Source organism: Thermobia domestica, chromosome 5 (assembly GCF_964235325.1).
Source record: "Thermobia domestica chromosome 5, izTheDome1.hap1.1, whole genome shotgun sequence".
NCBI lineage: Eukaryota > Metazoa > Arthropoda > Insecta > Zygentoma > Lepismatidae > Thermobia > Thermobia domestica.
Genome location: NC_137458.1, coordinates 221,813,481 through 221,837,771, shown reverse-complemented (window position 1 = coordinate 221,837,771; position 24,291 = coordinate 221,813,481).

The following is a 24,291-nucleotide window of genomic DNA, read 5'->3' as shown; positions in this document are numbered from 1 at the left end:
AACAAATTGTGCTATTTCACATACGTGCTCCATAAAGAATAAAAATAATGAAGTTTTTTCTAGTGAGAATAAAATAAATAAGAGGTGGTGGGAACATTTCCAGGAATTCTTCAGTAAAGAGAAATGACAGAATAATGTCCATGATCATGGACTTCTTTCATCTGTGACTATGGTTGAGGTGAATAATAGAATGAACAAAATAAAGTATTGTAAATTTCAAGAACCGGATTATAACCATATTGAAATATTGTCTATTTAAGTAAGGACTATTTAATAGGCCATTGGAATGTGGTAAAATGTCAAACGAATTGAGAAGCAGCTACATTTGCAGATATTTGAAAATAAAACACATGTGAAAAAGAATGATGACGACAGAAGAACAAAACTCATGTTATAGCCAATGAAGTTCTGAAAGAGAGTAATAAAATCCACATTAAATAAGACGGAAGTAATGATACCGATTTGGTTTCATGTATGGGAACTCAAAATGAATGAAATACGTGTACTTAGAACAATAATAGGTAAGACCAGGTAATACCAAAAAGTACTTTATGTGGATTTCATACATCTACAGAAAGTGTACAAAACAATCCCAGGGAATATAATTTGATGAACACTGAAGAAAAATTGTGTTCCAGAAATACGTATCTGTTCAATTCAATATGTGTATCATGAATGAAGTAAATAGCGGCAGGCATGTCTGAAATAACATAAGAGTTCAAACCTAAAATTGTAATTCTTCAGTGAAATAGTCTTAGACACATATTTGAAAATATTTCTTTAATCGTCCTTGACTTGAGTTCAAGGCTTCCTCGAATAAGTGATCCGTAAGCTTCAAAGGACCGCTTCAAAATAAATCATATGTATGAACCATCCTCGGCTGTTCCTTATCGACAGTTGGTTCCATGGTAGACTCAAGTAAAAATGTCATAGAATTGAAGAGGTCATAGACAACTGCCAATAACCACTCATAAAATAAAAGAAGAGCAAACTAAGCATATCGAAGTAAAGAGCTAATATTTTACGTACTAAAACAGTGACAGAAGGTAAAGAAACTGTATAGAAAAGAAGAGTTAAAAGAGTTTGTACTTAAATAAATAATTGGAAATAAAATACAGATGGATCGACATTCCAAGAGAAGGAAAATTCTTGGGATGAAATTGAAAAGGAAAAAAATTCACATTCCAGATTATCGCGAAGTGAGTACTCGAGACGAAGGCGTCAATCCGCAATTTTGCTCAATTTTTCGCATAGATATTACCCCACCAGGAAACAAAGTATTTGAAACGCTTCGCCGTACTACCTAATAGAACCCAAGATATACAGGTTTCTTTGATTGGCCAAATCAAGATCTCAATGATTTGTCCCTCTACAAGCAAAATTTTCGTCATAGCTTCCGTGGTGAAGTCGGAAGATCTCGCGCCTAGTTTTCATATGATGATGGTTCGCCCCTTTGGGTACTTTTTTGGTGTTCTTTTAGATTCATCTGAATGTAAACAAATCACGCATATAGGTAATTTAGCATATTTTGTAGGAGTAATTTTGTAGCACTTTGGCGCTTCGTCACGTCACTGTCACTGGTAGTACAATTTTGAAAACGAAAGTGGGGCCACTAATATTTGACGAAAGGTAACTAGTTGCCCAATGGTCTCCCACCGTCGCTTACTGCCTGGGAAGAAGGTTGTATCTAAGAAATTGAGAGAGAAAAGCATTGTGTCATGAAACCCGTTAGCACCCTGCAAGTCTCCGTTGAGACAGATGTCAAGCCCGGTAAACAAGTGTTTTATCATTTGAAAAGTACCCCTATCGAGATATAAAATATTTGCCTTACAACTCTTAAAAGGGTCCCATGTAGAGTACAAAACTTTTCAAAAGTAAAGGGAATAATAATTATTATGCAGACCCCAAGTGGCATTTTTCAAGTCGTCTGACGATGTACATAAACATATTTTTGAAAGAATTCCTTGCCATAGGTCGAATAGGAATGGCATGTCTGATAGCTGTCCTCTCCCGACCATCTATCTGCAATCATAAAGAAGTGAAACAAAACTTGGTTAGAAATTCTGAATTCCAGCCAGTTTTTCCTATGACGTTATCAATATGGCCGCCAACGAATATCGAATTACCAAATTTAAAATATTATAACCTACTTACTATTAAAATTGAAACGTCAGAGAAAATATTGAGATTTATTGTGATTATAAAAGTTTGCCTTAGATTGTCGCCATTTTTAAATATGGCCACTCAAACCTGAGAAACGATAATTTTCATATTATTTTTAATATGTGGTAAATAACTTTGAAATGGCTACGTTTAAGGAATCACATTTTGAAACAAATGCAATGAGACATTCTAATAGCTTTGAAACGCGTACAAAATCGTTCATGTATTTTAATTAGTATCAGAGATATTCGATTTTAAATAAGGTTAAGTGTAAACTTTTTTCAGTAAGTTCGAAGTATTAAAATTGTATCCAAACATGTCTTCGGCATGAACTTTCGGTGCCAGAGCTAAAAATGCCGAGAAGTAAGTTTTGCAAAAGTGTTTAGAGATAGACTTGCCTTGAGAATGATAAGTAATGATAGATAGGTTAGGTTGATTATAACTTTAAATGACTAAGCCCGACAAAACTTTAAATGACAAAACTCGAAAATCAAATTTAGGTTTAGTTAGAGATGCTTAAAATACTAATCATTTCGGAACTTTCTAAATGCCTTTTCAGCTTAATTACCTGAGAATTTCGGCTGTAATTCCTAAAAATACACTGGAATTCCAAACATAGATTACCCATAACTTATTCAGTAGTCTGATAGCAATATCATTATTGTAGGTAAAATAAGACGATATTTAGCACATATTAATCACTTCTCATCCTTTCAGGTCTATATTAATATTATTGCAACTTGAGTTAGAATTTCGTTTGATATTAAAAAAAAAAAAATACTATTTCCACTCTCAGGATGATGGCGAGAGGCGCAGTTTATTTTTAATATTATTTCTTCGGGTAAATATTCCAATAACTCTAATTATATTTTTCTGAGTTTCATTCTATTTTTCGTAGTTTCAGGCTGAAATATTGAACTTGTAACGATAAGGAACGCCCTGTATTATGGCATCAAACACCTATTCATCTCAATCGTTAGTTGGAATTAAGTTGGTGGCAGAAAAATAAAAGATCATGATACTAGTATACATATTGCCATTGACAAATATATTATCTGTGAACAAGGTACGAAAGAAAGAACTTGTATATCAGTGGCTGGAAGAAAAATATTCTTCATGCTGCTGAAATACGCGTAAAAAAATATGTTGTTTATCAAAGAATTTCCGCAGGAACTCTGGAACCAAAAAAAGAGTTTATTTATCATTGCACTAATACATCTTACGAACAGTACAGCTTAAAAAGAACCTTGATGAAATTATTGTACAAAATGCAAAATATGATTTTGATGGGTTTAATAATATTGAGCAGGAAATGAAAAAAATCGATCAGATATCATATGTAGAGAAAAGCCATTCCAAAACATAAATCCATTGGAAATCAATTGTGTAGTGTGTAATTTTAAGAAACGTGGCGATATCAAATAAAAGTGTCGTATTTGTGATAGCTTCAAAGGTTCAGTATTTCTTGAAGCAACTTTCTGTGTGAAAGATGATGTATATACTTAGAACATGAAACATCTATTTTTGCAGCTTTCCTGTTCTATCACAAGATATGCTTTGAAACTTACCTTATAAAGTACAGAAGAAAGCAGAAAAATTGATATTAAAATATCATTACAAGTAATCAACAAAGAAGAAATGATGTAAGATGTTTCTCCACCAATTAAAGTTATTCTAGATGAATGTAATGGCTTGGCGCTATCTGAAATACATTACTAATAAACCAAAAAATAAATAAAGGTAACAAACAAGGAAGTCAAAATTTATCTGTTAAAACTTTTGGATATACAACCTAAAATCCGGTCAGAATAAATAAACCTAGTTTTATTTATTCTTTCAAGCTAAGTGTTGATCAGTTAGCTGAATTTATATGAAGCACACATATGCAAAGGATGCTGGAATATTGATTCATGATTCTATTTTAAATTTTGATTTTTGTTTGGATCGTTGAATTGGTAATTCTGAAATTTTAAACAATCTTGGGCATCAAGAATGTAAGGTTTTGGATATTTTTCCAAAAGTTTATTACATTTTTCAAACACTACGTGAGGCTAAAGAGGTAGTTTTCTTTCATTCTCTGCCCCCGCTAGTTCACTTGCGCGCATTTCGGTTTGTCTCCGGAAATGATGAAAGCGATGGAATGCAGATTGACAACAGATAAAGCAACGTCTTTTTTCCCTTTCTTCATAAAGCTTAAAGATTTCATTGATTGTACGTAAGAATCTCCGCGAATAGTTACCTATAGAGGCCTATTGGAGCTAATGACGTATGAAAGTCTGTTTATGTTGTTTTCAAGTGAGGGAAGTGTTCATCTTGTAAAAGTAGTTTCGAACTGTATAATGCAGAGTAAACTGGCTTATTTGTCGATCAACTGACAAACGTTTACATAGAGATGAAAGAGAATTTATCCTGTTGTGATTTATATCGAACTGCAAAACGCTGTGTAAGAAGTGTGTAAGAAGAAAACGACCCAGAACTGTTTTTCGATCGTATCGTTTATGCTCATTGAAAATCAATACTGAAACCGGAAATAGTAAAAAAAATCTACCAGTTAACTGTTTCAATAGAGATATAGAAATCGATATGGTATATATTATAGAGACGTTGAATCAATTCCCGATACTTGTTAACAAGGAGACGGACATAGTCCTTCTATTACACTTCCGACACTTATGCATAGAATAGTTTAAAATTTTAATAAACCCAGGTATTCATCAAATCTATGTTCGTGCATGTTAAGAACATGGAACTTTCAAGAATTCTTTTGCATAGTTATTATACCGTAAAGAATAACGGAGACAGCGGTGGATCACTGGTAGAGGGTTTACCTCTGGTGTGTTGGGTCCCCGGTTCGATCACGGATCGCACCAAATGGACTTTGTGGTAGACAAACACCATGTTCCTGGGTTTTCTTGAGGTTTTCTTGTTATCTCCCACTTTCTCCAATCCGCCTCTTCATTCATTCTCATCATCACCGTCTCCTTTAGAATAGCCAGCATAACCGTTGGACGTAAATCCCAAAAAAGATTTCATTTCATTTCAAAATAATAACCCAATGCATTCTGCAGTGTTGTATTCTTCGCTAATGACCCAATAATAGCATACAAGTTGGTGATACGCTTGCAGATTGATATGCCATAAAATCGATTATTGATGCCAAAAAATGGAACAATATCTGCCAGGCAGTCACAACAAGGAAGAACGCTATTTATTTTGTTCAGATAATGTTCCTTTGAGACGAGAAGTAAAGTATTCTCATCTCCCTTAAATATAGTTGTCGTGTCGTTTTCGAGATTAAAATGAAGACGAGACGAAAAACGTCTGGTCTCGTGGACAACACTGCGTTCAGAATAGGATGAACTGGCGAACTTGCGTGGGTTGGCGTCTGTAGAGAGCAGGTGAGTTAGCAACAGTGTGTATGCGCATACAGTAGAAGTGTATGCAATCATTATGTGAACTAAAAATTTATATATATAACCTAAACTTTCCATACATCATGAATATCGACCCATATCCTGTTTAAATTGCCAAAGCGCTTGAAGAGATGTTAGTTTCAAATGCAAATTAACAAATATCTCTGACACTTTCATTCAAGAGGTCAAACCTTTGGGAGTTCGTTCGACAATACAACTACAGTTAAGATCGTCTTACGTGTTTTTATTTCTATGAAAATTCAGGTTTGAACTTCCTATAAAGTATTTCTGCTTATAATATCGATTCAAACGTTATAAAAACCAGTGGGGTATTTAGGCTCTTTTTTCAGAAGGGGAGGTTTGAGAACCAAGAAGAAGCATTTGTGTTGTACGTATAATGCGAAAAAATATTAATGAAAGTATTTCAGAGGAGTCTTGACCCCGATTGCCACCAAAATACATCACTAATAAAAACATACAGTATTTGTTATAATTATTAGTACATAAATGCAAATTACCCTTCATAATGTTATTAAATACTTATGTTCATTGCATTGTTCATACAGAACTATAACATGGTAATGGACCAAACTTTTCAGTGCTGTATCTCACTTACATGAGTTACACGCTATCCAGGTATTCGCCAGGCAAGATTATAGGCCGCGAGATTTTACTTGAGGAGTTTCACCCGCAAATCATCAACATATCAAGTACCGGTATTAACTTTGTTGTGATGGGTGGTCAACAACAATATAGAAGTATGCACGAATGTGGATATATGCAGTAATATAGCTTTCTGTGGATATATGTTTATTGATTCTGTTCGATTTGTGATCACTCCAATTTGCGACAAGGTTCTTGTATCGGCCAAATTTCGTTGAGAGTTTGATAAGATTCCCCAGCCGAAAATAATAATTCTGGTTTGGGGCCAGCCGGTAATATAGTTGTTTAAAAGAATCATAAGAGTAGAAGTGATACACGTTGCCAGATATTTTCCTTAAAATTGTAAAGTATTATGAACTGCGTGGGGGAAACAAATACAAACATCTCTTTGTTCAAGAGTGACGTAACTGTAGATTTGTAAGGAGATGTCACATAACGTTGATCAGGAAACTGAGTCAAAATACTATATAACACACACACACACACACACACACATATATATATATATATATATATATATATATATACAGGGTGGTAGGTAACTCCACCAACACAATTTGGGTATTGATTACTTATATGAAATGAAAGAAAAACTTCTTATAAACATACGTCGAAAAACGTCTCATTTCAGAGTTATTATCCGCCGAAAATTCCAAAAATCATGTTTCTAAACGCCCTTCTATAGATACTTTAGGACCTATAACAAGCGGTTTAAGGAATTACACAGGGACTAGTATTCAAAGTATATAAATATCCATGTTTTAACATCCTCTGTTGTCGGCGAAACGAACGCGTTATTAGTACTTAAAGGAGTATCCTTAAACCTGAATTTTCTTTTTACAGTTTGTTTCGCCGATGGTTCATTACAGTACCAAAGGTGCATTTCGGCAGCCCCCCACCTTGGAGTTTCGAAACAATACCTATGCCAATCGTTTGTGCCGGAATGAACCGAAAAAAGTTTCGTTTGTACCACTTCCGGTACCAAGTTATAAGAGTTTTAAAGTGAGGCTGGGGAAATGACAGCCTCCAATCTTGGAATTTCGAAAAACAAAACCTATGCCAATCGTTTGTGCTACGTTTGTGCCGGAATATACCACAACACTTTTCGTTTGTACGGTACGATGTTATAAGGGTTTTAAAGTGGGGGGCTGGGGAAACGGCAGCCTCCAACCTTCGAATTTTGAAACAAAACCTACGCCAATCGTTTGTGGTACGTTTGTGCCGAAATGTACTGCAAAAATTTTCGTTTGTACCACTTCCGGTACGAAGTTATAATAGTTTTGAAGTGGGGGCTGGGGAAACGGCCGCCTCCAACCTTGTAGTTTCGAAACAAAACCTATGGAAATCGTATGTGCTACGTTTGTGGCGGAATGTGCCGCAAAAATTGTCGTTTGTACCACTTCCGGTACGAAGTTATAAGGGTTTTAAAGTTGGACGGCTGGAGAAACGGCAGCCTCCAAACTTGGAATTTCGATACAAATCCCAAAGTAAGTTCTTACAAAGATATAGTTTGGGATGGTTTTATTTATTTTAGTATAAAATGAACATAGCCGGAGAACTATTACAAAATTCTCTTTAGGCAATTTCACTGGAACGGAAGTCCCTGTGTCTTGATTTTATTTTCAAGTATTACATTTAATTTTATTTAGGAGCATTTATTGCCTTAGGATTTTGACAATAGAATTTTTTTCTTTTTATGAAGGAAGTAGAGTTCGTGCAGCATTGCCTTAAATGTTGCACTGTATTATAGAATATTTGGTGTTTTCGATCGTCGAGTGCGTATATTAAATTTTGATTAGTGAACGAAAGGTCAACTATCATTTTTTTAAAACTGTATAGACTAGCATCTGGCAGGAGAAACTCTTCTCGTTGATACATTCTCATTTTTATCATCCAGATCATTTTACAGTTCCCAATGGCCATCTTGACGCAAACATAACGCTATGTAGTGGCCAATTGCATTTATTTCCTTTCCTTTTGTTCCAGAGAAAACCACTATTCCACGAAGCTTGAAAGACCTTTCAAAATAAATCTCCCGATGTATTACGGACAATGGAATATTCAGATCACTCGCAGCATCTGATGACAATGTATCTATTACCTCTATTACCAAGTGTTCGTTTAAGACGGAGAATGTAGTCTTTTTTGTAGTTTGACACATTCGTTCTGGTTCAGTTGCCTCTAAGCATACAGTGTTTGTTGTGGAGAAATAGTCTTCCAAAATGTTTTGTAGATTATCAATTTCGTAATTTGCCATTCCAACAGTGATTATTACTAGCTGAACAGCTCTGTTTGAAGGACAATGGTTTGTAGCACAGGTATAATTCTCCGTAACTGACATATGGCGAGCAAGCATGCAGTCTGCCATTTTTTTCACCGTCGACTCAGCAGATACTTGACATACATTGTGAGGCAAGTGTGTGGAAGGGAATGCTTCCATCAATAAATGCATTCTTTGACGGTATGTGCTCAGAGTCACAGCACCTCGTACCATTCCAAGAATGAAGGAGACAGTGGGGCAGTCAGAAAACGACTGCAGTTGAGCGTAATATTGCTGACTGTCACATGCCGAAGTTGCCAATATCTGCATCAAAGAATCAAAAGCACACGTATTATTTATTATCATTTGTCTGCCATTCATTTTCAAAAATTTCAAATCTCTGCTACGGTTACTATTTTTTAAAACTCCAATTGGTTGAGTTACATTACGTTTTCTGAAATCTGTCTTCAAAATTTCCTAATGTCTTGGACGCTCTTTTCGTGGTAAGGCTAATCCTGTCCAGTTTTCTACCGATGTATTATCATCATCCTGCATATTTCGGTTTGCAGCACACGATTTGCAAATTCTTTTTGCTCCATAACCTTCTTCGGAAGAATCAATTGGAAAGGAGCATCCCGGAAGAACATGAACATTCATGTTGCAGTTTATACACTTGTCAGCGCAACTTGGTACATCACCTCGCTGACAAGCTATACACCCACTTTCTGTCTGATCAGTAGCTAATGTAGACCTGTCTTCGTTAATGCTCATCGGGATCTCTCTGTTCTCTTTCCTTCCAGACAGTGCTTCTGCTGCATTTGACATCCCTGAATCTTCATTTAACCCCTTATCAGTTCGGCACTCTCCTGCCACAAGTTTCACTGTTCTCTCAATAGACTTTATATGCAAGTCCAGAAAAACATCAGGGTACAACAGCAGCTTTTTGTGAGCCAGAACTCGATTTTTCAAATCATTGAAACTGCTTTCAACGGATGCAGAACTACACGTTGATGATCCATATCCAAAAAGTTATACCATTAACGCTGACCATAATGGTATACGTTTGACAAAAACTGCGATGCAGAGGACGATCTCAGGTAAATACTGTATGTTATCACGATCTCCTTCTTCTTTCTCTATTTGCAAAAGAATTTCCTGGGCAAGGTTTCTTGCCCATAGGCCAAAATCAGAATTGTCATTTACATCAGTGATGCTGATATCAGAAGGTAACTCATTTGTCGAATTTTCGATGTTGATATCAGTTAAACCTTGTTTAGGAGCACTTGCAGCAATTTTTATTTTCAATTTGTCTTTTAAAATTTCACATGATGTTATTTGTCCTGTGTTCTTATCTGTACCTTCTGTTTCAGATTGTGAAACGATGAACAAATCTCTCAAAATCTCCTTCACATTGTTAATTTCTTGCAACTGAATTATTAATGCTAAACTTCTGATAAAAAAAAATGGCGTGTTCGTCGACCTTTATCTTTCAAAGCTTTCCAAGTTCTTGGAATTTTAACAGTATGGGCTACATCAAATGGAATGAAGGAATATGGCATGTCGACTTGTCTTTGTTTAAATATAATGCAGTAGCAAGCTCTGATGTAATCTTTCAGATCGTTGAATTGCGTAAATGCTTGGATAATAGCTCAGGTGAGAGCTAACGAATGATCGCACACTATTTCTTTTGGAATAATGCCTGTTCCTTTTCTCCAAACTGAAAACCAATGGCCAATTTCTATTTTGTCGTGTCTTTCGGAGAGCATATTACTTACCGGAAATTGATGTGATCCCATATGTACAGTAGCTTCACACAAGAAAATATGAGCTGATTTATTTCCGTAAGTACTCTGAATGCGCTCAACTACACCACCTGTAGCGTCAATTGCTATTTTCGAAGTTTCGTCACATTTGCAAAACGCGCGATAAACATGTACTTGATAAGGAAGCCAATACAAGACGTAAAATGAGTTGTAACTAAGCCATTTGATTGATTCTTGTAACTGGTTTTCATGCATCATATGACTAATTCTTATCCCCGGATCGTCGTGAATAAAATTCTTTCTCAGCTCTTTAGACTTTAAAACTTGAAAAGCATTGCCGGAAGGTAACTGACTTGGTGTTGGGTCTCCGAAATTCATGAGTTTCCTTGCTTCTTGTTTTCGGTAAGCTGTGGTGGAGAGTCCTTGTTCGAGCAAAGCCTTCACAGCTTTAACCTTCGGTTGCCCTACAAGTCTCCTTTTTGAGGAAGTTCCACAGTTAGCATAATTTCCTGCATATCGAAAGTGCACAAGAACTCTTGCGCCTTCTGTAGGCTCTTCCTCAATATAGCATTCAAGTTCTGACTTGCATCATGGACATTTTCCTCACATTATAGAATACTTTGCGCCACGAGGATAAATTTTTGCCCTTTTAAAAGCTAAGCAACAAGGCAACGACGTATGTATCCAGAAATGTTCATTCATTACAGACTCCCAAACATTAGGTGGAAATATTTGGTATTCCCTCGATAACCGATTTGGTTTATTTTTTTTCGAAACACTTATACTGTACACTTTGCGGTTTGTTCTTTTCCCATTCCTCGGCCGAAAGAGTTACTATAAACGTATTGCATTGAACATCTTCGGTCTCTGAATACACTGATGGCGATGACTCTTGATCACTTAGCTCTTTGATTTCTTCACCATCACTATTTCCATTCTCTGTCAAAATCGACAACAGTTCGTGAACATTGTAGCGGTTCAACTTCACCATGGAATAGAAATGCTTAGGAGAACACTGATAGCTCAACTTTTTGCTAATAATTCTGCACACGTCTGAAGATGGAGGCTGAATAACACCGTCAGAACAGAGGACTTCACTTTTGAAACACATAATTTCATCAAGCAGAAATATCCTTTCAATAACAGCCTTTCTAGGCATTTTTGTAGGCTAAAGTTTACTCACAAATAAATTAAAAGCAGCAATGAATCACATGTAAATAAGAACGCAATTTTCGGCACACACAAACACAACACATACAGTACACAGAACGCTTCCTTGAAAAACCGTAAAAAAATGTTTAATTTCACAATCAATGGTACCCAAAAACATACAACGAATACACTTCAATTACCGAAGATAGCTTCAAACCAATAGTAGATTTTTTTTGCCGTTTACCCGGTTAAAGGGTTTTGCCCGTTCTTCGGGGAAGTGACTCATATACATTTTGGACTCCATAATATTATAGTTGGTCTATGGGATTTTTCATTATTCGTTAATAATTAAATAATTTATACATACATGCAATACTGATAATGATTAATCAAGGGAACGATAACTAAACAATAACAATAATAACAAAAGGTAATAGGTGCACAAAACTAATATATAAGGTAATAGGTGCACAATGAGTAAATAAGTGAAAAGAAGAACAATATTATATATATGCATATAGGCTAATAAAGGGAGAAAGCGGTGACGAAATAGAAAACAGAATATTTAACTGAAAGGACGATATGATGAAGTGATAATGAATGAGTTGCACTAGACGGCACATCACGAGGTTTTGTTAATGGACAGATGCAGTTACCTTCTGTTCCTGGGGCCACTCAGGAACTGATCAAGATAGGGGAGGCCCATATTAGTTGTTAATCACTGTGCGTATGATGGATAAACATGAGGTGATAGGTGACGTGGATGATATATGGCAAAGATCTCTGGGTCTCTAGTGGCAGGGTCCAATTGGAGGTGATATAGTGTCATATAGTGTTGCAGCGGAGAGTCGATGTATCGTGGTGGTGCATCGTTATCTCAATCGTAGCGCATAATGTCATATAGCATTACATGCTGTAACTCAAACCGAGTAGTAATGTATCGGGTTCGAAGCTGCTCCAAGTGTTAGAGTAAGGACGGAAAATCGATAAGATCGTACAGGAGCCTAGTTGTACTTGGTAACCTGATTCTATGCGCTAACCGTAAGGCATGTCTTTCCATGATACACAATTTTTTATAATATTTATCAGATGCAGAGACCCAGGCCGTGTGGTCATATGTAAAGGTACTTCGCATGAAGGCTTTGTAGGTTTGAAGTACTGTACAGGGTTATAAGCCCCAGCTTGTACCAACTAGCCTTTTCAGCAAATTGAGACGATTTTTAGCCTGGGTGACAACCTTCTTAAGATGTGGGGTCCAAGATAGTTTACTGTCAAAGACGATACCAAGGTAAGTCAGAGTCGAATGAACCGGAACTGGTGTATGCGCAACACGTAGGCGTAGTAAAGTCAGGTTACGGTACACTCTGAAGTGTCGTCCAGGTGGTAAAAATACAATTGATTGTGTCTTCGCAGAGTTAATACTCAGTCCCCATATGTTACACCAAATACAAATCTTTCAATAGCAGTTTGCATAAGGCGATTAATTTGCTGAATAATACGGGCTGTTGAAAGAAAAGCTGTATCATCAGCAAACTGATAAATTTGGATATTGGCTGGTAATCTGAGATTGGGCAACGTATAAGAGATAGAGGAGAGGCGACAAAGACGAACCTTGAGGTACTCCAGAGTGTAAGAAGATTGGATGAGGTAGAGCGCTGTTTATGGATATGTATGCCAGACGTCCTGTTAGAAGGAATTGACTAAGCGTATGTAGGAAATAGGTAATAGACGGTGATGTAGTTTATAAAGAGGCCCAGGATGCCACACTTTATCAAACGCTTTCTCGAGATCAAATGTGACTAAAGAGGTAGTAAAACCCCGGTTATATTGGTTATAAACGGCCGTGGTAAGGAGTAATTGCTGATCTATAGTACTAAAATGAGGCCGGAAACCAGCTTGATGAATAGGCAGAAGATTGTGACGTCGAATGTGGTCATGAAGTCGGCGAACAAGAATCCGTTCCAAGATTTTACAGAGGCAGCTAGTCAAATGAATTGGTCTATACGACTGAACATCCGATGGAGGTTTCTTTGACTTGGGAAATAAAATAACCGTCGAGTATTTCCAATCAAGTGGAAAGAAACCAGTACGAAGTATGAAAGTGTAAAATTGGCTGAGGAATAGAAGAAAAGAAGGAGGCGCATGTTTGATAAGTACATAGGTGATGCAATCAAAGCCAGGTGCAGTAATCCGTTTCTTTTTTAGACTTGTAGTGATATCGTCCGGTGTTATAGACTGCTTAAGTGGATTATTTGGTTCAAGAAGATGATTATCCGACGGTTGTAAGTGGGCTGAGGTCGGATCAGTTTGGCGGTTTATAATTGTTTGAAGTCGTTGTGGCATGTGCCACCCAGGCAACGGAGTAAAGATATCTTGAAAAAAGGGGGCGAACGAATTTGCCTTCTCTGAGTCAGTAGTGAGAGCTTGATTGTTTTGAATGAGCGGGTATGGCGTGGATGAAGTTGTGCCTGTAAGCTGACGAAACTTACGCCAATATTTGCTTGGATGAGTTTCGGCAGCCAGAGTATTACATGTACGGATCCATTGTCATTTCTTGTACGGATCCATTGTCATTTCTTATACGCAACGATGTAGTTATGTGTTATGCGTAGGTACTGACGATGGAGTCTAAATGCTTCCAAGTTGCCGCTCGTTCAGTACTTTCGGTAAGCTCTACGTGATACAGTTATTAATGAAAGGTATCGTGGCGTTAATGTCGGTTTATGAAGATGTGCGGTAGTAGTAGGATTAGAGCGGTCTGCCGCATTTTGAACTGCTTCAGTTAGTGTAGTCACTACTAAATCGAGGTTATGTTGGGAATTAGGTACAGTGAGCGGAATGATAGCATCGTTAAGTGCAGAACGGTATTGATCCCAATCAGCCTGATTATAACAGTAGATTTTCTTAGTTGGCAATGGAGATGAAGATTGTGTTGTGCAGCGTAGTTCTAACTTAATAGGAATATGATCACTTCCTATGGAGTCTAGTATCGAGATGGTGATAAACTGAATCAGAGAAGATAAGGTAATGACAACATAAGGAGTACTGTTACTAGCTGGTCGTGTTGGCTTAGGTAGAATATGAAATTCGCCAGTAGTAGTATTTTGAAGAAAATCAAAAAAGTGCTGTTTGTCTCTCTGGGTACGACTATAAAAATTTAGGTCTGCCATAATAATGTAATGCTTAGAGTGAGAGTCAATGAAGCGAAAGATGTCATAATTCAGTTGTTTACCGAGACGTAAATAGATCTTAGCAAAGGTGATAGTACGGCCTCGAAAGTATATTGTAGTTATGTTATATTCAGGAAGAGTATGGCAGGATCGATATGGCAGGCGGTTGCAAATACCGATAGCTGTGCCACCATAAAGACGTGGTCCTGCAGGGGCATCGTGACGCAGTATGGTATATTTCGGTATGTAGCAATTCAGGTAAGGAGCCAGATATGTTTCGTTCAATGCAAAAGCTGATATTCGTTCTTCTTGTAGCAACTGTGTGAAAAGCACTTGTTGGGTCAGTAAGGAGCGGATGTTCATAAAGAGTAAGATGTAAGCAAAAATAAATACACAGAAAAGTTTAGATCTGAATTTCGCCATATTAGACATAAACTTCAAGGGGTTGGATTTTAAAGTATACTGTGGGGCCAGAATATGTTGCATGAAGCTGAATGTAAAACATAATTTCATCTGCGTGAATGATTTGAGTAAGTATGTGAGTGCGTAGAAAAGGATGGATATTTTGTAGAGTAATGGCCAGAAAGCGTAGTAAGTCTCCTACAGTAATTGGATGAGTTGGCAGGTGGAGTCGGAGGATCAACAGAGCGAATAGGAGCAACCCGTTCCGGCTTTGAAGGTTTAGGTTGCGGTTTGGCTTTGCATTTATAGCTGTATGTCGGTTGTTTTTCAGGACATGTACTACATTGCGGTGGTGCCTTTTGGTTAGGGCATTCCCTGGTAGGATGTTGCATGGAACAATAGCCACATTTAATGGTATTAGTGAATTCCGACGTGGTATGTGAGTTATATTGTTGGCATCGCTCACAGCGCAATGGAAGAAGGGGCCGGTGTACGGGATGGCTTGACCTTATAGCGTCTGGGATTGATATACGCTCCTTTTGACAGGAGTTGATCTGTAAGTTGTGGTTGGTCTGTAAGCACACGTACCAGATAGGTTGCTCCTTAATTACCCCTTATTCGGATGCATCGTTTGACAGGAAACCGTTCTTGATGCAGTTCTATGTAGAGTTCTTCGTCTGTGAGTTCTGGCTCTACTTCGCGTATTACCACCATAGAATTGGTGAACGTTTAGGAGACGGAGGTGTCTTACGTGTAGTAGGTGTTAAAGCAGAGAGTTTTGCTTTTGGCCCAAATATCTCGAAAGTGGCCTTATTCCGCACATACGTCGCAAAATTAGACCTGGTTGATTTTATTATAATGCCTTTTCGTGTCTTGATTATTTCACGGATCTCCGGTCTTGGTACATATTTAATTAATTGCTGAAAGACGGCACGTACCGAATCATATTTGATGTCAAAATCGGTTAGTAAGAAGTTATAGGATATGTCTTGAGTAGAGGTTGCTGACGTATCTGATTTATTAGTTGTCGAAGCCCAATCAATGTTACTTGTTTGCTGGTTGTCGATATTACTAGTGCGTGGTCGTTTCGGAGGATCAGAGAGAGAGACTCACGCGCGTGTGGTGATCGACAATGAGTTCGTTGATCTCGAAATGAGCTGTCCCCAGTATCAGTGTTGTCCCCTGTTTGTGCATTACTGTTTGCCTTGGTGCCAGTAACAACACGGGGATGGGTTTTCTGACGCCGGTTTGGTCCTATATTAAGAGGAATTTGTTGGTCGAGATGTAGTTGTCTGGTAGCGCTGCCAAGGTACTTCATGACGAGAATGGAGCCTAGGGCCGAAGCCCAAATGAAGATGGAAGTGAAATGAAAGATGATTAAGTGATGTTCAAAAGCAAGCTTGCTCTCCGAAAGTGAGAACTTCCGTCGATCCTCTAAGTGCGTAAGTGTGCTATGCTCACAAGTACGTTTTGCAATACTTGGTCCTCGCTCGCACAATAACGAACACAAGAGAGGCTAGGCTACTTGATTGACGTATGCCAATAGTAGACTACAACATATGTGTTTTATTTATCTACTGCCTCAAAATGCAATGCTGGATTATGTACCAAATTGCTAGGAATAGCTAACGTTATCTCTTCTGATCAGTTTTAGTATCTGACGTTAGTAACATAAATAATTTACAAAACAAATAAACGAACTTGCATACCCTCACTTTTAACAACGTGGGAAAAATTAAAGAAAATATAGCATTCTCCCTTCTGTGATATCTTTCGAACAAACAAGAAATCTAAAAATTATTTATTTACAATATCGGTTATTAAGTACTGTTATGTTTAATAGGTGGCAGCAGAAAAGAGAACAGAGTTTAACAAAACTTTGATTTACGTATTATCACGTTCAGGACAACAAAACAAATATATTCTAACAATACAGTGAGATCAAACTAATACGAAAATTCGGATAACCACTTCATATCCAACGCAAAAGAAAATGAAAGACTGCAAATATAGAGTACACTTTTAATTACAAACAATTACAAACAACAAATTTATTTAATTACAATTAGCATTGGTTTTGTTCCGAAATTCCAAGGCTGGGGCCTGCCGTTTCCCCAGCCCCCCACTTTTAAACTAATAACTTTGTAAAAGAAGTGGTACAAACGAAAACTTTGGCCGTACATTCCGGCACAAACTCAGCACAAACGATTGCCGTAGATTTTGTTTCCAAATTCCAAGGTTAGGGCTTCCGCTTCGCCAGCCCCCCACTTTAAATCAATTATAACCTTTTAACGGAAATGGTACAAACGAAACTTTTTGAGGTCCATTCCGGCAGAAACATAGCACAAACAATTGGCATAGGTTTTGTTTCGAAATTCCAAGGTTGGAGGCTGCCGTTTTCCCAGGTCCCCCACATTAAAACTTTTATAACGTCGTGCTGGAAGTGGTACAAACAAAAATTTTTGCTGTAGAATTCGGCACAAACGTAGTATAAACGATTGGCATAGGTGTTTTTACGAAATTCCAAGGGAGGCTGCCATTTCTCCAGCCCCCACTTTAAAACTGTTATAAATTTGTACCGGTAGTGGTACAAACGAAAATTTCTACAGTACTTTCCGGCAGAAACGTTGCACAAACGATTGGCATAGGTGTTGTTTCGAAATTCCAAGGTTGGAGGCTGCCGTTTCCCCAGCCGGAAACTTTAAATTTCTTACAACTTCGTACCGGAAGTGGACCAAACGAAAATTTTTGCGATACATTCCGGCACAAACGTAGAACAAACGATTGGCATAGGTTGTGTTTCCAAATTCCAAGGTAGGAGTCTGCCGTTTCTCCAGACCTTCCCACTTTAAAACTCTTATAACTTTGTACCGGAAGTGTTACAAAGAACATTTTTGCGGTGCATTCCGGCACAAACGCAGCACAAATGATTGCCATAGATTTTGTTTCGAAATTCCAAGGTTGGAGGCTTCCGTTCCCCCCCACTTAGAAACCTTATAACTTCATACCGGAAGTGGTACAAACGAAAATTTTTGCGGTACTTTCCGGCTCAAACGTAGCACAAACGATTGGCATAGGTTTTGGTTTTTCGAAATTCCAAGGTGGGGTCTGTCGTTTCCCCAGCCCCACTTTAAAACTCTTATAACTTGGTACCGGAAGTGGTACAAAGGAATTTTTTTGCGGTTCATTCCGGCACAAACGATTGGCATAGGTTTGTTTCAAAATTCCAAGGTAGGGACTGTCGTTTCCCTAGCCCCCCACTTTAAAACTGTTATAACTTCGTACCGGAATTGGTACATACGAAATTTTTTGGTACATTCCGGCACAAACGTAGCACAAATGACTGGCATAAGTTTTGTTTCGAAACTCAAAGGGGGGGGGGGAGTAAAATGCAACTCAGTAAAAGTTACTTATACATACAAGTGCCTCTGACAAAGCATACCTATTGGAAGTAAAAGTGGGATTCTCATTTGAAATTTTACCACTCATTCCTGCTTCACACACTTACGGAGGGAGACTGGAAAGATAATTTTCTAAGAACTAGATTTTCCTTTTACCATTATTCACTTATACTTTAATAATCGTTTTCTCCATTGGATTATTCTCGAGGAATGATAAAAACATTAAAATCGCTCTGTGGTGCTGCTATCTGTTGGCAGAAACTGTTACGCAGTTAATAATCTGCTTCACTGTCTCCAAAGAACCCAATACTGGAACCCAATACCTCTTTGATTTCCTGTACTAGTTTTATCCTCTTCACTTTTCTCCAAACATTTCCATATTAGTAGTACTGGATATTTATCTGATACAAATCTTGACGGCCATTTTGAATACGGTGACCGATATGAAAAATCTACTGGCACGATACGTCTCAGTTTTTGAAGATCTATCGAACGAGATGTCAGCCATCCCATATTTTTATTTAAAAGTTTAATGTTGGGCCCCGGGTCTCTTTGAAGAGCTGCCCTTGGGGACACAGCGACATCACCATTCGATTTGCATCATATTATTTCCTATTTGAGTTTTTGTTCAGTTCGTTTATGTTCAACCGTTTTCGAGATATTTCCGTAGGAAGATTAAAAGGGCCACCCTGTATATAAAATTCTGTAAATCAGATTTTCAGTCTATATCAAGTGAAAAATAATTCACTTGCTCATTCGTGGAATAATAATATCGAGTCCAAAGGATCTATACCCTCAGAAATATTATAATATTCATTTATTTTGTAAATTGCTGTTAGGCACACGCATGAAATGCCATTGTTTCTTCTTTCAATTTACCAAATATTTCTTTTAGTTTTATTTTTTAAAGTTACATACCTTAGTTTGAAGACGAAAATATTCATGATAATGCTTTTAATTTTCGTGTGACGTGTCCTCTTTTTCACCGTGCAAGAACCAAGATTTAGGATCAGTAATAGTTAAAATAGGACAATATTGAAAGTGCACCCTGTTTGACAAGAAACCGTGTTATAAATTATAAGAAAAAAGATATGTAGGTTGATAAGGTTGTTTCATTTCTGAGAGTTGCCAGTCTTACCTAACGCAATCCTTTCTTCTTCCGAGAATATGATCAGGTTTTCAACTAACGTTATCTAATTTCGTAACTTGTTTCCCTCCCCTTCCAATGTTTTGAATATCAATGAGGAACAATGGTATGAATGGATCAGATATCGGCACCTCAACGATCAGGAAAAAAAATCTGCTTATGTGCTTTCCAGCGCTGTCATATTTCCTTGTAAAAATGATATCAATGAACTATAGGAGCTAGATCAGAAATAGAAACGTTAACATGTAGTTTTGGTTTAGGTTAACATCTAAAGAAATTTTGTACTGCATAAGACAACTGTTTTCATAATACTTTGGAAAGAAGTTTACCATGCTATTACATGCGAATTGATTATTTCAGCTGGAAACGTTAGACACGGCCTTAAGACTGATAATTTCTTTCCAATTTTATTGGTAACATTTTCTGATAGGATAAGATGTTACCACTAGAATTGGAACTAAATTGGTAGCCTTAAAAAGCATAACCATAATGAAACTTATCAAATTTTGAACGTCATGTGACAGCAGATGATCAAGCTTTTCAAGCAACGGAAGAGTATCTGGTACAAGTTTTCAAGTGCGGTAGTCACCAATCAAATTTCAATGATCTCCGGGAAGATATTATGACTCAGTCTAAGGTACCAAACCTCTCCTGCTGTCACCAAAATTTTCCTCTTTACAGGGTCATCAAAGTATTTTCTGCTTTCTTTTGTACTTCATTAGGTAAGTTTTAAGCCATATTTTGTGATAGAAAAGGTGAGCTCCAAGAACACATGTTTCATTTTCCAAGTCTCAACAGATGTTTCATCTTTCAGGTATATACATCATCTTTCAGACAGAAATTTGCTTCAAACAACACTAAAGCTCTGGAGGTTTCACAAATATGATACTCTTCTTTGATATCGTCACGTTGCTTATAAGCTTACACTACACAATTGATCTCAAATGGAATTTTGGTTTGGAATGGCTTTTCTCGAGATGTGATATCTGATAGATTTTTTCATTTCCTGCTTAATATTAGTACGTACATCATAATGATCTTTTCTTTCTTCTCCGATTAAACTTTTCTCGAACTTGAGCAATGTATTCTTTAAACTGTACTGTTCGTAACATATAAAACTCTATTCGGGGTTTCAGAATTCCTGCAGAAATTTTTTCATAAAACACGAACAACCAAAGGGGTCATTTTGACCCCTCACCGTTATTCATCATCCTTTAATTTGTACATTAGTTAAAATATGCAAAACATATTGCACCACTTTTCTCCTCTCTAACCAGTGTGATTATATATGAAATACCATATTTCAATTATTTTTGGTTTTCTTTAAAAATTGTGATTTTCCTAGAACTACAACGGGGGTCATTTTGACACCTACGTGTTTACTTCAAAAATGAAAATTGAATATTTGAGTTTTACGTCCAACGGTTATGCCGGCTAGGTTAAAGGAGACAGCGATGATGAGAAATGAATGGAATGGTGTAATGAAGAAAGTGGGAGGAACCGGGTTAACCCAGAAAGCCCAGGCAGACGGCGTTTGTCAACCTCAAAGTCCAACTCCTATTTAATTTACTCCGGATAAAAATGCATTTTTGATTCTTGTTTATACTTTTTACCAAGGTGTATTATTGATGCCCCCAAATTGAAACAATTGTGAACAACCATTGATTTGCGGTGGTTGTTTAGAAGAACGTGATTCACTCTTTGCGAATGATGGAATCTTTAGGTAGTAAATAACATGCAGCAGCAGAGTTTCTAGCACAGTTACAGGATATTGACGATAGTGCTTCTGGTGATGAGGACACTAACAGCTGGATTGGAAAGGAGGATGCTACAGACCTTGAAAAATAAAATATTTCCAGTATTTATGACAAAGAAGTCAAATATACTTATTCTGATTCTAGTAATAATGATTGAAGTGAAGAATATGAACAAGGGAATTCTACTGAAATTACCGGTTGGCCTAGTGAACTCCGGATCAGACTGTGTGGACGACAGCGGATGTAAACAACAAGACACGTGGAAGATTACAAAAAAATATAATATAGTTTGTATCAAACTAGAACCCACGTCACTCGTTACACGTAATATGGATTATCCTTGTGCAAGTGCATTCAAGCTGATGGTAACCGATACTCTACTGCGAAATATACAGAAGTGTAGAGAAATTGAGGTCCGTCGAGTTTTAGATGATTCTAACTGGTCAGTTTCCCTCGATGAGTTTGACGCAATTATTGTCTTGCTGTATTTCCGTGGAGCAATTAAGTGAAGAGCGTTAAGTGTAAAATGTATGTAGTCTGGAAAGCTTGGGCTCCAGCTTTTTACGGAATGTCATGCCCAGAAACAGGTTTGAAGAAATTGTGAGATTTATAAGATTTATCTCAAATCTAAGAGGAGCGAAAGACGTATAGTTGCAGGTTTTGCTTATTTTCTTATATTTGTTATCAGTTGATTGGAAATTCCCGAAGGTACTACAATCCCCATTCTTATTGCACTATTGGTGAGCGGCTCTCTCTAACGAAATCTCGCGAGCCATTTATTTAGGTCATGGGTAGCAAGCCGGATAAATATGGCGACAAATTTTGGATGATTGTTGAAGCGAAGAACAAATATACTCGTATAGTAAATAGTTTTCCATATCTAGGAAAAGATGAGAAGAGGCAAACGAACATGCCTCTTGCTGCACATGTAATTTTATATATTTTGAAACTTGGGATTGCATGTAACTTGAGACAGCATTTTTACTTCTCTATATCTTGCAAGGGAACTAATAATTAATGGAATAATTTTGCCTGGTACTGTCCGAAGCAACAGAAGAAAAGTTCCAGATTCCGTGCGTTTCCATAATAAAGATTTGTATACCACAGACTACTCAAAACCGTGGACGATATCACACTCACCACATATCAATGCAAGAAAAACTAAAGACTGATATTGAACACCCTTCACACTAACGTACTTGTAATGACAGGTCACGAAAATAAGAAAACTGAAAGTTTTGTTTTGCAATTAGCAGAAAATTGGTGTAGACATTGTAGACCAGATGGACTGTAAATATTCTGTGAAGCCTGTTAGAACAAAATGACCGTTATAGCTCTTTCATAAAATACTTGGTTTGGCAGCCGTAAACTCTCGTATCTTATACAAGTGTATTACAAATAGGCATATTAGTAGACAGAAAATTTGAGAAGTTCTGTTTTTCTAAGTGGACAAAGAAACATTCTAAGAAAGTGAGACAAAAGCGTGTTTCGAAAGATTTGCTAGCACTGTCAACAGACTGCTAGTACCGTCAAGTGCCAAATGAAGACTTCACGGAATCAGTGTATTGAAATTTATACCTACATGCGTCAATATAATACTATTATCAAATGTTGATTTACTCTTGAAACTTGTACTCGTTTATATGCTCACATCTTATATTTTTAAACAAATGCATAACCTATAGGTGTAATAAATGTTCCTGAGTTTATCTTTAAGATTTGAAGTGTACATTTATTCACATATTGTCCAACATTTTGGGCGAGGTAGACCACGGTATGATACCTGATTAAAGCTAGTGTAGATTCTAAAACATATTAATTTTTTATGAAGTACAAGTCTTGGTTGCCAAAGGAACGCTAAAGTTCAACCTAAAAAAACCTTCTAAAACACAAGGGTTCAAAATGACCCCTTTGGTAGTCCTTGTATAATTAATTTCCTTGTAGTTCTAGTGATAAACAACATCTTTTCTTACGCAAATTTCAGCAGCATGAAGAATATTTTTTCAGCTCGCGACTGATGTATAAGTTTCTTTCCTTCGTAGCTTGTGGACAGATAATATATTTGTCAATGTCAATATGGATACTAGTCTCTTGATCTTTCATTCTTTCTGCTACCAATTTAATTCCACCTAATGATTGAGATGAATAGGGTTTTGATGCCTTAGTACAGGATGTTTCCTCAAGTTACAAGTCGAACAATTCATATGGCCTGAAACTAAGAAAAATATAATTAGAATTATTAGAATATATATTAGCTGAATAAATAATATTAAAGATAAAGTTCGCCTCTCGTGTGGAGTGGAAACAGTCATCCTGAAAGTGGAAATAGCACTTTGTAAATATCAAAAGGAATTCTAACTCCAGTAGCAATAATATCAATAAAGACCTGAGAAATTTTAAAGTGATTAGTGTATGATAAATATCGTCTTATCTTTATAATGATATTTTCGACACACTACTGTATAAGTTATTGGTATGCTATGTTTCGGATCTCAGTGTATTTTTATTACTTACAGCCGAAATTCTCAGGTAACGAAGGTGAAAAGTCACTTAGAAAGTTTTAAAGGATTAGTATTTTAAGCAGCTCTAACCAAACCTAATTTTGATTTTCGAGTTCTGCGGCTTAGTCTTTTAAATCTATAATCAACTTAACCTATCCAACATTACTCAACATTTTCAAGGCATTTTTAAAACACTTTTGCAAACCTTACTTCTGGGCATTTTCAACTCTGTCTTCGAAATTGAATGGCGAAGACATCTTTGGATACAATTTGATTACTTAGAACTTACTGAAAAAATGTTACACTTAACCTAACTTAAAAATGAATATCTGCGTTACTAATTCAGATATATCAATGATTTTATTCGCGTTTGAAAACTTTTAGAATACCTCATGGTATTTGTTTCACACTGTTTTTCCTTAAACATAGCCGTTTCAAAGTTATTTGCCATAAAAATTTAAATGTAATATGAAAATTGTCGTTTCTCTAGTTTGAGCGG